The 17,552-nt window shown below is 40.5% G+C and overlaps 1 protein-coding gene across 2 annotated transcripts in view; it reads left to right on the top strand.

Moving 5' to 3' along the window:
• The window catches only part of FOXL2 (forkhead box L2), a 263,381-nt gene that overhangs the window by 31,259 nt on the left and 214,570 nt on the right, over nt 1-17,552 (top strand). Inside the window, exon 2 of one of the 2 annotated variants that reach the window (XR_006582091.1) lies at nt 11,630-11,747. The exons of the other annotated variant lie outside the window; for it this stretch is intronic. The gene's annotated coding sequence lies outside the window, so the exon portion shown is untranslated. The remainder of the gene's footprint in view (nt 1-11,629; nt 11,748-17,552) is intronic. 2 annotated transcript variants of the gene reach the window in all.

The following is a 17,552-nucleotide window of genomic DNA, read 5'->3' as shown; positions in this document are numbered from 1 at the left end:
ATTGCCTTCACAAGCCAGCTGTTCATCAGGAGCCTCTCCCCAAAGGACCTTCTGTTTCTCCCCTCTGACAGGAGACCAGCCGTTTATATTCCTTGATGGGTTATTGGGGTAATGAGGTCCACCTGTTCTGACTGAGTAGATTAGTCAGAAGCACAGCTGGTTTCCCTCAGCCCGGCCAGGCTGGAGAGGTAAGAACTCTAACCCACCCACTCTACAGGAATTCTGCTAGTAGGAACGCACAGGACTGGGAACGCACAGGACTGGGCTAGGATCTGGATTGGAAGGCAACCCAGTCCATAGAGATCCCCTGGGAACAGCAGTTGGCTTCTGGGATCACCACTGGTGACTTGAAGACATCCCTTTGCTATTTACAGAGCAAATTGTTTTTGTTTTATTTTCCACCTACACAATGTCAAAATCAGGAAGGGTGCTCTCCTACTGAGACCCTCAAGGTCTGTATTTCCCCCCGGTCTCCTTCAATAATTCTTAGTTTATTAAAAGAAAGCCCCTCACAAAATGATTTTTTAGAAATTGCTGTTCTTTAGTAGTGGTAAAATGACAAAAACGTCTCTCATAAATAGCTATATTTTCAATGACAGACTGGCCAATCAATGGCCAACATCCTTCATAGCAACGGGACATCCTGAACTGTGGCAGCTGGATTTCCTCTATGTGGATTGAACTAAAGTTCTCAACAATAGGTCCATATATATATATGTATATATATACAAAAAAGCCCACAAACTTTCAGAATACCATAAGTCATTCTGTAGGATTAATACACTTGGCTGGAAAAAAATGTACGTGGTCTGTTTTTGTAAAAGATTTTGAATTTATTACTTATTTACTCTGTCCCAACAAAAGGAAGGACCTCAGATTATGTGTGAGAGAATTTCAGGATGTGGGTGGTCATAGTTGAAGGTCTTACAGTGAATGTTCAGTGAAACATCCTTGGAACACAAAATTCAAATGAATGAATAATAAACTAAACCAATGTAACAGTGACTGCATTATAAACAAACCCTGATGCTGAAGGAATCATCTAGGGATGTCAAAGTTCAGTAATTAGAAAGAATGGGAAAATTGTCATCTTCTCTTTTCAGAATAAATGATAGATCGTTTGCACTTTTCTAAATACAAAAACAGAGCTAGATCCTCAGCTTGTGTAAACTGGCATAGTTTCACTGAAGTTGAGGGACAGACTGATTTACACCTGCTGAGGATCTTGTTCATACCCTTTATAACAGCAAAACTAGTGTCAGAGGTGAACTACAGAATAATAAAAAAGGGCTTATGCCATATACCACATGATAAAAGGAGCTGGAAAGGGTACATTAAATAAAGTAAATTACTGTATGTCACTTTACAGTAGTGCTAGTTATTAAGCAGAAAATTCAACTCTGGGCCAAGACAAAGATATTTCCCCTGCATAAGCAAGTGGTGAATTTGACAATTTGGACCAGACCCACAAAGGTATTTAGGCTCCTAACATCCATTTATTTCAATAGAGAGACAAGATGGATGAGGGAATATCTTTTAATGAATCGATTGCTGAAGTAACAGAAATTGGTCCAATAAAAGATGTTACCTCACACCCATCTTATCTGTCTTATCCTGGGACCAATACAGCTGCAACAACACCGCAAACATTGATTTCAGTGGAAGTTATAATTCTAAATACTTTTCTGGATCTGGGTCTCTGTCTGTAGCTGAAGCCCTTCACAAAATGTGCAATGCAAAGATGGCATGTGGGTGCAGATTTACAAATGTGATTTGTATGACAATCGTGCCGAATAAGGGGACAAACGCTCAAGATCACTGTGGTGTGGAATTGTACCGTGAGTAAGCCCACTTTTTGGTAACTGTGCCTTGCCTTCTGTGCTATACTGGCAGCAGAGATGATGAGTGGGGTCAACCTCTTTGGGCCATTTTCTTTGCTATTGCAGCTGAAATGTGGCACAAAGCATCTGTAATGCACCCAAGTCTCTGGCCCCACATCATGGCATAATCGAATAATTAATTTTCCAACTTGTTTTTTTTAACATGAAAGGTTCTTTCATCAGCTCTCATTGCTTCTTTTAGTCACTTAAAAAGTGATCAGAATTAATTTGTAATTGATGGAAAAAGTCAATAGCACTTCATCCTTAATAGGATTTGAACATGATACCTTTCAGATACAACACAGATGCTTATCAAAATGAGGCTATAGTCTTTTGTTAATAGTCATGGGAGTTTAAAAGCATTCAGAAGATTAAAAAAGGTTTGTTTTATGCCAGTGTGCACCCTATTCCAGGTGGTTTGATCTTGTCAACTTCCAAATCTAGATGTCACACTTTAGGTCACATGTCTTCAGTAAAGACGGGTCAGCAGCACCCTGTCAAAGGGTACGTCTACACTACGGGACTATTCCGAATTTGCATAAACCGGTTTTGTAAAACAGATTTTATAAAATCGAGTGCGCGCGGCCACACTAAACACATTAAATCGGTGGTGTGCGTCCACGGTTCGAGGCTAGTGTCGATTTCTGGAGCGTTGCACTGTGGGTAGCTATTCCGTAGATATCCCATAGTTCCCGCAGCCTCCCCCGCCCCTTGGAACTTCCGGGTTGAGATCCCAGTGCCTGATGGGGCAAAAATCATTGTCGCGGGTGGTTCTGGGTAAATGTCGTCAGTCACTCCTTCCTCTGGGAAAGCAACGGCAGACAAGCATTTCGCGGCTTTTTTCCCTGGTTTGCCCTGGCAGATGCCATAGCATGGCAATCATTGAGCCTGTTTTGCCTTTTGTGACTGTCACCGTATGTGTAATAGATGCCGCTCACAGAGGCGATTCAGCAGCGCTACACAGAAGCATGCTTTTGCTTTTGCATGATAGCAGAGATGGTTACTAGCCATACTGCACCATCTACCATACCATAAATTGGTAATAAGATGGTCATGGTTACCAGTCCTTTTGCACTGTGCCATTTGCTGCTGTCATAAGTGTCCCTGGCCGATCAGCCAGGGGCGCAAAAGCCAAAATTGGGAATGACTCCCTGAGTCAATCCCTCCTTTTTGGTATCTAAAAATAGAATCAGGGCAAGTGTACTAGAGAACCACTGTATCATAGAGCCAGAGAGCACAGCTGCTCTGTGTCAGATCCCACAGAAATTATGAGCTGTATCCTATTCACAGGGGGTGCTCCTGCAACAACCCCACCTGTTGATTCCGTTCTTCCCCCAGCCTTCCTGGGCTACCATAGCATTGCACCCCCACTTGTGTGATGAATTAATAAAGAATGCAGGAATAAGACACAGTGACTTGTTAGTGAGAAATGAGTGGAAGGCAGCTTCCAGCTGCTATGATAGTCCAGACAGGACAGTAAGGAGTGTGGAGAAGAGGAGCCCAGCATCCCTCTGCTAGTCCAGGGGCAATTGAATCTTTTCTTTACACATGAAGGGTGGGGGCTGATGGAGCTCAGCCCCCTGTTGCTATTATGAGGATGGTTACCAGCCATACTGCACCATCTACAAGGAAAAATTAGGGCCAGGCGCCCTTGATTGACCTCACTGATGCTAGTCGGCATGGTTACCAGCACTTTTGCACTGCCCCATGTGCCAATAGACTGATGACGAGGACGGGTATCAGTCGTATTGCACCATCAGCCACCCATGGCGGGGGGGGGGAGTGAGGATGTTAGTGTTGACGGCTGCAGCATCGCGTCTATCTACAGCATTCAGTAAAGATAGGGTGACATGTAAAAGAGTCAAGAGAGGATTGTTTTCCCTTTCACTTCTGGGGGTGGTTGGGGGGGTGCGTAAATTGCCGAGCTATGCCCTGACCCACCGCGGACACGGTGTTTGACCCTAGAAGCATTTGGAGCTCAGCCAAGAATGCAAATGGTTTTCGGAGACTGCAGGAACTGTGGGATAGCTGGAGTCCTCCAGTCCATGAGCGTCCATTTGATTCTTTGGCTTTCCGTTACGCTTGTCACGCAGCAGTGCGCTGAGCCCCTGCTATGGCGTCTGTCTGGAGATTTTAAAAAAATGATTTTGAATTTCGTCTTCTGTAACGGAGCGCTGATAGAACTGATTTGCCTGCCCTTACAGCGATCACGTCCGCATGGTCCATGCGGGAGCTCTTTCTTTATTTTGATTTTTAACTGCATCGCCACACGTGCTGATCGGAGCTCCATGCTGGGCAAACAGGAAATATTCAAAAGTTCGCGGGGCTTTTCCTGTCTACCTGGCCACTGCATCCGAGTTCAGATTGCTGTCCAGAGCGGTCAGTGGTGCACTGTGGGATACCGCCCGGAGGCCAATACCGTCGATCAGCGGCCACACTAACCCTAATCCGATATGGTAATACCGATACTAGCGCTACTCCTCTCGTTAGGGAGGAGTACAGAAACCGGTTTAAAGAGCCATTAAAATCGATATAAGGTGCCTCCTAGTGTGGACGGTTGTGGCGTTAAATCGGTTTTACGCTCCTAAAACCGATTTAAACGCCTAGTGTAGACCAGGCTTTAGGTTGGCTGTTAGCTATTGAACAGCCTTTGGGGCAGACAAGTGATTAGTCTTCTGCTAGGCTGTCATGTTCTTGTGCATTTTATTTTCCCATAAGTTAGCTTTGATTATGAGGAATTTCCTTATGTTTCATTGTTGAAGAAAGTCCTGCAGAATTGCTGGAGACAAACACTGAGTATCTTTTTATGGTCAGGCTGCAGTGGAAAAAACAGTTGAGAGGCTGGGTCGTCCACCAGCACATGTGCCTGCTGCTACATGTCAGGGCTTATTGTTGTCAAATTAAGCTGATGATGTCTTAGTATGAAGGCCTAGAATTTCTTTTGCCTACAGTTGATGTATCTGTAGTGGGGAAATTATATCAATATGATTTTCATTTTCACTTTCTATTTTTGTTAGAACGTAGCAGGCTGACCCAAGCTGAGTCTTCTGGTCATTGTAGTATCAATGTAATAATAGTATCTTACATTTTATTTTATCTAGAAGGATGTCAAAGTAGCTTATGCAGTATTGAGAGTACACAGAAATAACGTCACTCGGGTAAAATGCAGTTTTGGGGTAAAACTGCGGAAAGTGTCTAGTAGTCCAGTGCAAAACTACATGATTGTTGGGACCACCATATTCAATGGAAGTTGCAGGAGGGAGTTTAGATGGGTATTTACATTCTGCCTAAGTTGGAATTTGTCTGGGACACACCTACTTACCACCATGCTTCTGTCCCCTACATAGATTAACACTATTCTGGATCTATTTCCATCCCAAACCCACAAGAAACCCAGCAGTGTGAACTGTACATGTCAGCTGAGTTACATGCCTCCCTCCCAGTGCAACTGTTTTGAATTGTGCTCTGCTGTACTGCTACAAATCTCCATAGTAGGCAATAGTTTCTTTTGACTTACAGCAGTGAGATAAACTATCCCTATTATCACTCAACAAAAATATTATTGCTAAAGTCCATTTCTTTAAAAAAAATTCATGCAAAATATTTACTACAAATTCCATGGGATATTGACCTGTATGGCATAAACTCTGGCCTTCTATATGTTTCCCAGCTCACTTCAATAGATAATGTCACCCAGAGACTGTTGCCTTTGCTATGGCCCCTGTATGCCACCCTAGCCATTTGGGGGAGATCTCTCCAGTACAGGCACTATGTGCAGTCCCTTTGCAAATCCTGGTGCTGGGGACATTCTAGGGTTAGGGCCAGGGGCCAGATGGAACATGACAAGAGTGGGAGTGCAGAACATATTTTTATGGACATTCTGGAGAACTCTGCTGCTGGGACCAGCTGCCATTACTTAGAGCAGTCATTTATGGTTCAAATTTTCAAAAAAGCTCAGCACTTAACAGCTCCCATTTAATCACCTAAATAAATATCCATATTTTCAGAAGTACTCATCCATACCCAGCAGCTCACAGTGAGATCAACGGGAGCTGTTGGGTGATGATCAGTACTTTTGAGAAACTGGACACTTCAATGAAGTGTCCCTCTTTGAGCAGAGGGAGATCTCCCAGATCCAAAATCCCACTGAGCTGAAACCAAGAGAATTGCTTAAAGCTAGAATAAGATTCCAGTCTCCATCACCTAAAAGTAAAAGATTGAACAGTTATTTTGAAACTGAGGAGTTAGTTCTGGTATTAAAGGGACTAGCATTTTTTTAACTTCAGAAGTTCAATAAATGCTTCTTTTTACAAGGCCAATTAAAATCCTAAATCAAAATTGTTTCTAACCTTTTTTCCATTGCTCAAAATGTTTTACTTGGCTGCTCATAAATAATCACCCAAGAGCCATACCTGGTGAGACTTGTTCTGCTAACTTCAGAGATTATGGGCCCAAAAGCTGCATTCACAATATTTGCACCTTATGCAGATCAGGTAGGCATCTGTTGAATTGCAAATATCTCAGCCCACAATGAGGCGCAGGTGCCAAAATGTGAGCACAGATTACCACCCCCACCCCATCCAAAGGCAGGCAACCTGACTGAAATGTACCCCAAAGAGACTTTTCCAAAGGTATACAGGAAATCTCTGACAGAGCCAGGAATAAATCCCAGATTTCCTGTCTCCCAGGTTTATACGTTAACCACAAGGCCTCCCATCCTCTCTTAGTTTGCTGAGGAAGATGTTACACAGCATATTCTCTTTCTGATAGCCTTTCATTACAGTTACTATACTGCATATTACATCATATTGTTCTGTGTTAGGTTAGCCCCATCACAAACACTTTATGATGTGCTGTCCAACACACATGCAATGGATACTGTATGAAATACTGTTACCATTCAATACCTATACTGTTCATGCTTTGAGCAAATGTAGTACTAAATAAAAGCAGATATTTTGAATTAACCAGGGATAGTTTGGATACACAGAAATTCACTGCCTGATTTCCCTGCCAACATCACAGTTGCTCATACTTCTGCTAATCTAAACAACATACTGTGGAGAAATTTGGTATGAATCAGCTTATAAATAGCTATGCTACAATAATAAATATACTTCTACAGTGCCTCTTTGACTCATAAAACATATATATCTGCTTGTGCACATGTGGCATTTTGTACCATGAAAGACTGATGCACTCTTCATCATATGTCATTGTGCAGCTAAAATTGAGTGGTAACATTTTATGGATACTTTATTGTGATTTGTCATAGGAAAATCAGAGGACTGTAGTGTGCTCATAAGGTATCTAGATAGACATTCAGATATATGGCTGAACATGTGATAATTTTTAGGTACTTTGCCTCCAGCTTCAACTTTCCTAGCTTTCATTCTGTACTGCTCAATTTGCCATCATATGTTTATTCTTTAGATAACATTACTTGTACAAATTCCAACTGAAGCAGGATCAGTAATTTTCAGCCTATCTTGATGGCATTTATAATGCAATGCAGCTTATGGAATTCCATTCTACCTTTTTGTTTTCTAAATTACTCCCAAATAACAGAAATTCTAGTAACTCAGGGGGAAATGGGCTGTGCTAAGTACCCACTTATCTACATAAAGAGTGATACTTAAAGCACATATAAAACAAAAATCTGGTACCAAATCTGCAATCTTCTTGCCAGCAAAATCTTCATAGACCTTGGTTGAATTGTTGAAAGATTTGGTTCTAAAGGTATTTAAGGAAGTGACGATGAGACTCAGAATATTTTATAGATACAAGGATGACTCTCTCTCTCTCAAAAAAGCCAGCAACCACCACTCAGTGATATCTGTCCCTATAACTAAAGTAAAAATTTAGGGGCTGCATGTGCTCATTGCTGTCAACTATAGTTTTGCCATTGCCTTCGAAGAGAGTAGGATCAAATCAGTAAGGCTCTGATTTAGCACGATGGTTAAGAATATATGGAACTTTAAGCGCATGTATAGTCCCCTGAAAGTCAGTGAGATACACACATGCTTAAAATTGTAAATGTGCTTAAGTATCTTGCTGAGTAGGACCTAAGTACAGTATTGCAGAAGCCACTTGGTGTTACCACTTTTGGTAAAAGTTGACTGTTTAGTGGAGACCACTGGGGCTAAAACAAAGAGAACTATAGAATAGCAGTAGATTTATAAAACGAATTTATTCTACAAACCGTGTTTTTTATAAAAAATAAATTGGGGTTTTTTTTCATAGTTTTGAATCTCTTGTACTGTGACCTTACTCATTGGAATGCAGCAGTGATATGCAAAAACTCTCAACTCAGAAAGCAACGGGGTATTGAAGCATTCAGAGTAGAGTAACCTGACTGCTAAATTCCAGAACTGAATGGGACAGTGAAGATACATCTTTTCAGTGTAGTCATTGTAATGTCAATCAGACCTGCAGCTAAATAAAGATTGCACTGATGTGTGAAAAGACTTTAGAAAGTGGCACAAAACAGTATTTAGTCTGGGATTTTTCAAAGGGGCCTAAAGGAATATGACACCAACTCCAGTGGCAGTTAGGCACATTTGAAACTCCTAGCCTTGAAGTCTAGGGAAGGTGGCCAATTAAGTTGCTTATTAACATACTTAGTCATAAATGGCAGTGATTGCTATTATGTTAGGTGAGGTACCTGAACTTGGCAATCTCCATAACAAGCCCAAATATACCTGTTACAGTACAAAATTTATTGCAGTCTGTAGGCACCAACCTGTAACCCCTTTGTGCCCAGAATTCCCATTGACTTCAGTGTTCACCATGCGGACAGGAGGCAGGATGATACCCTTTCTCTCAGAGTTAGAATAGCAAATCTGTATGCATTCTATCAGGGGTTAAATATGTTCCGTGTAGGTAAGTGAATAGATCTATCTGATGCCTCGTGGGAAAGAGATTATCCTCTCTTGTACATAGATTAAAAAGAAAATGAGGCTTCAGTACTGCAGTGAGCTCCATAGGGTTGATCCCTGCACAGGATCAGGGCCTAATGCTTCAGAAGATAAAAAATAAATGTTTAAAAAGTGACAGTCTACTTAATTAGCCATCTGCTTTTTACTGGACTGAAGAGTTGGAGGAGATGGTGTATCTTGTTCCCCCACACAAAGCTTTGATGAATGTGGAAATGAAGTGGCAGAGATCCAGATATGGAACTGCAGGCTTAAAACAGTGTAAAGTTGAAGGTTCCTAAACCAGGTGGTTATCAAATTTAGACTGCAACAAAGCATTAGGAAAAGTAATCTCACAAAAGATTTAATTTAAATTTTGAGTGTCCCTTTGAATAAGGAATTGTGTTTTGATTAATTTTACAGTTGATGAGGGAGGGATCCTGTCTGTCAGCTTCTGATGAGTCCTCTTCAGGGATCAAAATATTAGGAAATTATTTTTTAAGAAACAAATATCAGAGTCCAAAGAGTGCATGTGTGAATACATATGTATGCGTGTTTCTCAACACACACTTTGTTACCTTTGAGTTAAGGTTCCTAGACTACAATAAGCTATTAATACAAAGTATAAAAGGCAAGGAAATAAGCAATTCATTCATTCAAAACCCCATCTGTATTCCACTCACCTATTGCCCTTCTTAACCTCAAGTACCTCCCTTTCTACCACCACATTTCCCTGCCCTGAACAACCAAACTTTGATCACCAACCACGTTTATAGGTTATATAGGCAAAAATAAAAGAGCCAGAGTGTCCTAGCTGGCTTGGGGAGTGTTCCCCTAATGTAGGCACTGGGTAAGACAGCCATATGGCTGCCTTCAACAGATCTCCTAAGAAGCTCTAGCATAGCAGATATGTCAGTGGAGAAGGTGGGATGTGTCAGTGGCAGGTCTATAAATATAAGTGAAAATATTTGGCTTCCTGATGCTGCTGTCTAATGCACCAAAGAGCGTAGGTAACAGTGCCAGTGGAGCCAAATGTCTGCACCAAGTGCCTTGGCCCTGAGATACTAGGCTTTCCTCCTCTTGACCACACTTTCTCTCATTTTATTGAATCAAAGAGTTATGACCCCAATCCTGAAAGATATTTAGGCACCTAACTCCCTCCCATCTAGGCCTACATTCTAGAGAGCATTATAAAAGTTTAGCTACATCCCTGTACTTTTACATACAAAATTGCAAACTATATAGGAAGAGATACACTAATACATTTTCTCTTTGGTCTGGTAACATATAAGCCTTAGCCTAGATTTTGAATATAGAAATCTAGTTACTATCTATTATCCTATGGTATTAGACATGAATGAAGACACAGCTTTATTTTAGGTAAATAGTATACTTTGAAATTCCAGGATTTTATTATGCACCTACAGACAATATTTTTAGTGACTAGGACTCAGTATTCATGAGGTCTGCTAGTACTTTATCACTTACTCACTGTGTAACGTGATCCCTTACTCACTCTGAGCAGTGCCTTACTGCACAAGTAGACACAGTGACTTTGAGATCACTTAGGATGTAAGGTACTGCTCAGTATAAGGGTATCACAATTTGGCCTTGTGTGACCGTGGTCAGGTCATGTAGAGAGAGATTTTCAAATACACAAATGACTTTCAATGAGAGCTGGGTATCTACCTTCCCTTTGGGCCTTTGAAAATCTCCCCCTTAACATCCGTCTCATCTTAAAAATACTAACTTATCTTTGAAGAGTGGTTTGTTGTTCTTTAGAGTGTGATGCTATATAAATCTAAGGTAATATGATTATCAGATTCTGTCATTGTTTTGCTTGAAAAAGTTGAGATTAAAACAAGTGAAGGGACATGTAAAACAGTATGGACTAGACTCTGTCATCCTTACTCACAGGGAATATTACTCCACATTTAGGGACATTGATTTAAATGGCTCCGTGTACTTTGTGCAATTGTACTTAATATTGTCACTCCAATAAACCATTAGGTTCTTTTCATGTTGTTTTTTATAAGTCTGATTTCCTTCTGAAGAATATCTGTTTTATAATTAGATGATCTTAGTTCAGACAAAATTAACAAAAACCCACAGATCCACAGGCTGTTAGACAGCATTTAGTTTGGGGATACTGTGTACAGATTGAAGAATTAGAAGTATCTCTGTTTAACAGCTGGGTGCAACTGGAGAACCACATAACATCATTTTCTTTCGACACATCATTAAAAATGTTGGGTTTTGTCATCTTTCTATTTTACTTCCTAGCTGATTTGGCGGAGACTCACAAACCCCTTTCTTTTTACAAAAAATAATTTCCAAAATGATACTTGAGTAAGATGCCATTTGAGGCTTAGGGACAGGAATACAGTGAACATTTAGCCATGTGCACTTTGCTAAGCATAGACAAGAAAGTTGGTTGTGATTTGTCTTTTATTTGTACAGTACTAAGTAAACGCATACAAAACAATATTCATTTATATCATAAGTTATTGTAAAGAAGGAAGATGATAACGTAATCAGTGGGGTTCTGTGCAGGTTCAAGAGTCAGTCTGTGTCCAGTTGCAAGACCAGGACCTTAGAGGGGAAGATATTATACCCAGTCAGAAGTACAGCCAAACCCGATGAAGCATGTATAAGCCTAGCCATTCTCTTCAGATTGTAGAAGAGTATGTGGCCTGATGCACCTTTAAAGTTTGGGTCTACTCTGCAAAACAGCTCCTTCTTACTCTGTGTGTATTCAGAGTCCTCCAGCTGCTTACTGTAGTGACCAAATTAAAGGCTGACACTTTTTTTTCCTTACATGTACTTGCACTGCAGAGCCAGTTCTGCTAGGTGAGACTGAACTGGACTCCATGGGACTCAGTACAGGAGCAAGGGTCTGCCCACACACAAGATGCAGGATCAGAGCCCTCATCCTAAGAAGCTACATGTACAGGTTTGTATCCACTTTGAAAATCTTTCAGATCTACTAGAGTAGGTAGGGGATGGAGAGTTCATTTGCAATATGAACAGTTCACTGTATTGTCAGTACAAGTTTCTCTATGTTCAAAAAGAGATCATTTGCAATAGAACATGCCTTGTCCTCTCCTCTGTAGCTTTCTGAGGGCCTGAGCTAGTGGGACTGGTGTTTCTGCTGCACAAAAGGAGGCAGGGTTTGAGAATGGGCAGCTCTGGTGTTCTGTTGCAAAGACTGATATTTTACCAGGCACCAATGTTTGCTAATCTGTGAACTTGTTTGTATGCCAGAACTTGTGGTTAGGACTCTGAAAGGCCGTAGTAGAGTTTGAAGAGTATTGAGTTGGCTATTTGTGCAGTGACACACAAAATGAAATAACAGTCATGTCAATTGAGTGTTTTATAGGGAATTGTCATTCAACCATATCTATGTATTACTTATGTGTGCTGTAATGTAGGGTAAGGAAAATAAAGTGAATTCCTCATAGAATATTGTGTAGGTCTCCAGATTTATAATTCTACCTTGAGAACAGTATCCTAGGAGTTGAGTGAAAAAAGGTGGAAAGAGGGGTCAGGAATGAAAAATGGAAGTAAATAAAATATAATTAATCTAGCATACAATCTGCCTTTGCGTAGAAAGCTAATACACTTAACAAAAAAAACAACAGGTTGCTTGTAGAAATTCTGCACTGGCTAAAGTTATTTTTACCTCTTGTAATACTAAAGAAAGAAAAATATCCTTTATCTCTTATATGAAATAGAACAAGAATAAATTGAACTTCTTTTATTATCTGAAAAGTAAACAATTTCTATATATTGCTGGACCAGATGCCACTGAAGCACAGAAACTTTTTTTAGTTTCCTTCCATTGGATGTTTCTCATTGACAGAGTTTGTTGGCTCTAGCAAGGTGGTTGCTGAGACAATTCTTTATAAAAATGTCTCTTGATAGATTCTTTGGGCTAAATCTAGTGACAGATGTTAGCATGAAATTAGAAACCAACCTCCAATAGCAGTGACAATTAAAAGGTCTCCTGCACCTGGCCAGGAGCCTCTCTTCTGAATGAGAGAAACTACCAACAGAGTGGGAGTGTCAATTGTTAATGCAGGTTTGTCTGCTGCTGGATTATTTTCCCTGTCCTGTTTTTTCCATGCCTGTATCACATGCATCTCCTCAGTGTGATATAGAAATGACATCAGATACAAAGGAGCAATGCAGTGAGTAGCTCAAAATTATGAAGAAGCTGTGTTTGAAAAAAAGTCTCCCTCCTGAAACCAAAATATTCTGTGCAGCAAACCCCAATCAGAAGAGCAGCAAGAGTGGTGTCTCAACTGAGGCAACTGCCACTTTGTAATAAAGCCTATGGGGGGGGGAGGGAGGAGAGGGGCAAGGGAAGCACCCCTAGTGTAGAGAGTTCACTGCAGAGTCAGTTCAATAAAACTTGTGCTTCCCAGTTCTGGCAAAGCTTTTGGACATTTCAAAGGGCTTGATAAACAGCAATAGCCTTGTCTCCCACACATTAAAGCTTCATCAACGACATTATGTGAAAAGAAGAAAAACCTGGCAGCACAGTAAAGCAAAGGGTAAGGTGTTCCTTGGATGGGTCAAGGTGCTCTAAGTTCCTCTTGCTGCACTGAAATAACAGCAGTTTTTCTGGCAGAAGAACATCTGTAACCTCCGTCTGTACCGAAGAAGCACATCTGTTCACAGTTATGGGTCAGTGCCCATACAGGAAGTGTAGTTATACTGCATACAGAAAAGAGACTCTGGATTATAGATACAAAAAAGCTTAACCCCCCCTTTTTAAAATGGACTGGAGGATAAAATGAATGCAAATCAGATCCATAAAAGAGTTAAAAACCTAACAAATTCTTCCAGCCTGATAAAAATCTAGAAAAAGCTATAGGCAACAGGAGCAGGATTTTCATCTAATGTTCTATTCTCTTCTCTTTTAAAATGATTTAGTTCAAACCCTGATTATAAGATGTACTGTTGAATAAAATGTGTATTGGTAACACAGCAAAGCCCAAAATGAGTCCGACATGCTGTCTGATCATGTGGATTACATCACACATTGCATATTTTGGATTTATTTTTGTTTTGCTAGCTCACAGCTGTTGTCAAGGTTTCCACTTTCCTCTCAATTAGCTCCTGGGAAATAGCCCTAAATGAGTATGGAGGGAATACTGAAGTACATTGAATTATAGCAGTAATATTTACCAGCATATTGCATATAAACTTGCAATAGTAACCTCTAAAATATTCTGCCTCTTGTTACTGGATTGCGCCTGATTAGATCCCGTTAATTTCCTCTCTTCCTGTTACTTTACTTTGTACAAATTTTGCCCCAAAATACTTTACAAAATCACTGTACAACTAAGGCTCTGGTCCTACAATAAGCTCCACATGGACACAAGGTCTTAACTTGTTTGCATTGAAGTCAATGACAAAACTCCCATTAGCTTCAATAGGGGAATAGTAAGGCACAAAAGGTTTGCACCAGGGCAGGTAGGACTTAGAGAGATAAATAAAACAGCCTGGGTCTTACCTTTGTATGTCACAGCATCAGCTATTGATTTATTTCAAGTGGATTAATAGCCTGAAGCTAATCTCTACCTGTCTTAAACTAAAGTAGGCTGCGTTAGCTAACATTTTTCTCTTGTCTTGGTCATACTTCTTGACATCCCTAATATGAAGCTGAAATTCACCTCATATCAGGGTAGTGTATTTCCATTTTACTGCTGTAAATTACTGATGTCAGAGGCTAAACTAGAAATCCGAGGCACTAAAATGGCCCACTGCATAATTGTTGATGTACACATTAGTGAACGTGTTAATCTTTCATTAATCTTTTCATATGCCCTATTTTCTTTTTAACAGGGCTGATAGTAAGTGTAAGCACTTTAGCATCTAAAAGTACTCTGGCAAGTACTTAACAACAAGAAAACAAAAACTTTTCCCTAAATTCCAATGTGGAACACTCACAGAGAAGCCACTGCTGTGGAAAGACAATAGTTTCTAATCTCAATAACAAGATTTGCAATCATGAAAGCGTAGGGAAAGTTTGTTCCTACTTGCCTATCATGAAGATTCTTCTTCTGAAGCTTCTGGTACTGACCATCAAGATACCAGATTAGATGAACCACTGGTTTGATCCAGTATAGAACTTCTTTTATCCCTAACCTATTTACATAGTTACAGCAAACGTACATAGATATGATGCAGTCTCACTCATCATGAGAGAGAACTTGATTCTGGTCTTGTGATCACATGGAGATTAAAGTTTCTGTTTACCACACACCAGCATAATAGTCTACAAAATTGCATTGTATATTTTGACTCCTAAGAAGAGACAAAGCAGAAGTGCATTATTATTCTGTGATATATATATATATATATATATATATATATGGAATACTTTGATTTTCACCGAATTGTACAAAGGCAGCAGCAGTCCACCTTAATCATCTTCCTTGGCTTGGAGGAAGGAGGAGGAATTGCCACACAAGCCATTTCCTTTATTGTGCAGATTGCAGAATTGTCCCATATGCTCAGAAATAATAAATTATATCCCTGTGACACAAGTATACAAGGTCTTCAAAGAATCACAGACAGGCTGGAATTTTTGTCATTTTATGTGACAATATCTGAATCATGATCAATTTCTTCTGTAGTTAGAAAGCCAAGCCAAGTCAAGCTAGACCTAATAAACACCACTGGCAGCTGTTTCCAGCTGTACTATGCTGAAGCAAGCTGACAGCTTGACTGCCAGATTGAGAGAGCTCTGAGCAGTGTATCTCTGTTTTACTTTGGACAGAATGTTCATATTTCTGGAACACTTGGAAAAGGTAGATTGGTGGAAATGTGAAACAATTTATTTTCTGGATTTGCAGGCATTTCCTAAGGAGCTGATTCAGGCCCCCTGTGGGGAAGTGTACTACACTGAACCCTTGTTGAGTGCTCTGCCTCTACTTAGCCCTCTGCAACATTTTGGATACCCAACTGAATACAAAACTGCTCATAATGGTAGGATGCATTAGGCCCACCCTAATCTCTTTCGTCTCTGAAATTGCTCTGACTCTGATTTATCATGAAGAAAATATAATGGCAACTTTCACCAATTGGTCCTGGTCTGTTTTGATATTTTTTCAAGCCTCCAGAAGATTATTAGAAATACAATAATACAGGCAACAAGATCTTTAATTAAGATCCAACAGGGGTGAGCTGTATTTGTATCTTAAAAGCTTTGCTTAAGCAAAATGGCAAGGTCAGTGAACAAAATAATGGGTAGTAGTGACATCCCTGCACAATCCAACATGTTTGTCCTCCTACTTTCTACCTGTCCCATTTGGTCTTATGTAACCATTTTTTCAGCCTATTATGTGTGTGCCCTAATGTTGGGTGTTCCAGACAGTATTAGAGGCCAGGTGTAGGGACACCAGAATATTTCCTTTGGTCACACTTTAGAGGTTCCTAAACTAAATAAAGTTTTTGCTCAAGCTCCCACTTAGACCCTTGCTCTCCATGCTCTGGGAATATAAAATAAAAGATCCTGGCACACCAAGTGACCAACACATTGAAGTGTGGTTTTGTAAATAAAAAATCAGAGAATTACTCCTCTCTAAACACCTTCAATAGAGAAAAAGGAGGGTGAGTGCCAAAGACAGGGACAATAAACTGTAATAAATGGGGAACAAAACCAGGAACCCAATATAACATTTAATAGTGCCCACTGTGGAAATCACAAAATAGATGCTTCCTCCAAGAAAGTCACCTGGTACATGGTGGATTTTGGGTGGAAAAGAGTATGTCAGTTATGCCAAAAAATCTCCATGTCTCACCAGGCTAATGACAGAATCTGGCATTCAGCAGCCAGAGCTGGGGAGCTATGAAAAAAAAACAAACATGGATGTGGAGAAAAGCTCTCTCCTCAACAGACTCTCTAGTCTGTCTCTCAACTTGTATCTCTCTTAGTATGGCAAGTGGCTGTTTCCTCAATACCATGAGTGGATGCAGCTGTTGGTCTTGCACAGGCTACGTGCTCCAGCCCAGATCTTCAGAGGTATTTATGTGTTTAGCTCCCAGTGATTTGAGAGCTAGGTGCTTAAATTCCGTTGAGGATCTGGGCCTCTGTCCCTTTCATTAAAAACACAGCTGTATTAGAGGAGGCTGCCTCCCTTACCCTTTTCCTATCCACCTTGCTGCTCAAGTTTGGGAAGATTTCGGAAGTAGGGCAGGGCAGGGTAGCTGTTCGCTGAAAGGATGAGCAGCTTGTCAATCAGCAGTGGGCTGGTAATAACATAAGAACATAAAAACGGCCGTACCGGGTCAGACCAAAGGTCCATCTAGCCCAGTATCTGTCTACCGACAGTGGCCAATGCCAGGTGCCCCAGAGGGAGTGAACCTAACAGGCAATGATCAAGTGATCTCTCTCCTGCCATCCATCTCCATCCTCTAACGAACAGAGGCTAGGGACACCATTCTTACCCATCCTAGCTAATAACCATTTATGGACTTAGCCACCATGAATTTATCCAGTTCCTTTTTAAATATTGTTATAGTCCTAGCCTTCACAACCTCCTCAGGTAAGGAGTTCCACAAGTTGACTGTGCGCTGCATGAAGAAGAACTTCCTTTTATTTGTTTTAAACCTGCTGCCCATTAATTTCATTTGGTGACCCCTAGTTCTTGTATTATGGGAATAAGTAAATAACTTTTCCTTATCAACATCACTCATGATTTTATATACCTCTATCATATCCCCCCTTAGTCTTCTCTTTTCCAAG

The sequence above is a fragment of the Mauremys mutica genome, chromosome 9 (genome assembly GCF_020497125.1).
Source record: "Mauremys mutica isolate MM-2020 ecotype Southern chromosome 9, ASM2049712v1, whole genome shotgun sequence".
NCBI classification, from domain to species: domain Eukaryota; kingdom Metazoa; phylum Chordata; order Testudines; family Geoemydidae; genus Mauremys; species Mauremys mutica.
The sequence above is the reverse complement of the archived record's forward strand: the minus strand, read 5'-3'. Positions and strand labels throughout refer to the sequence as shown.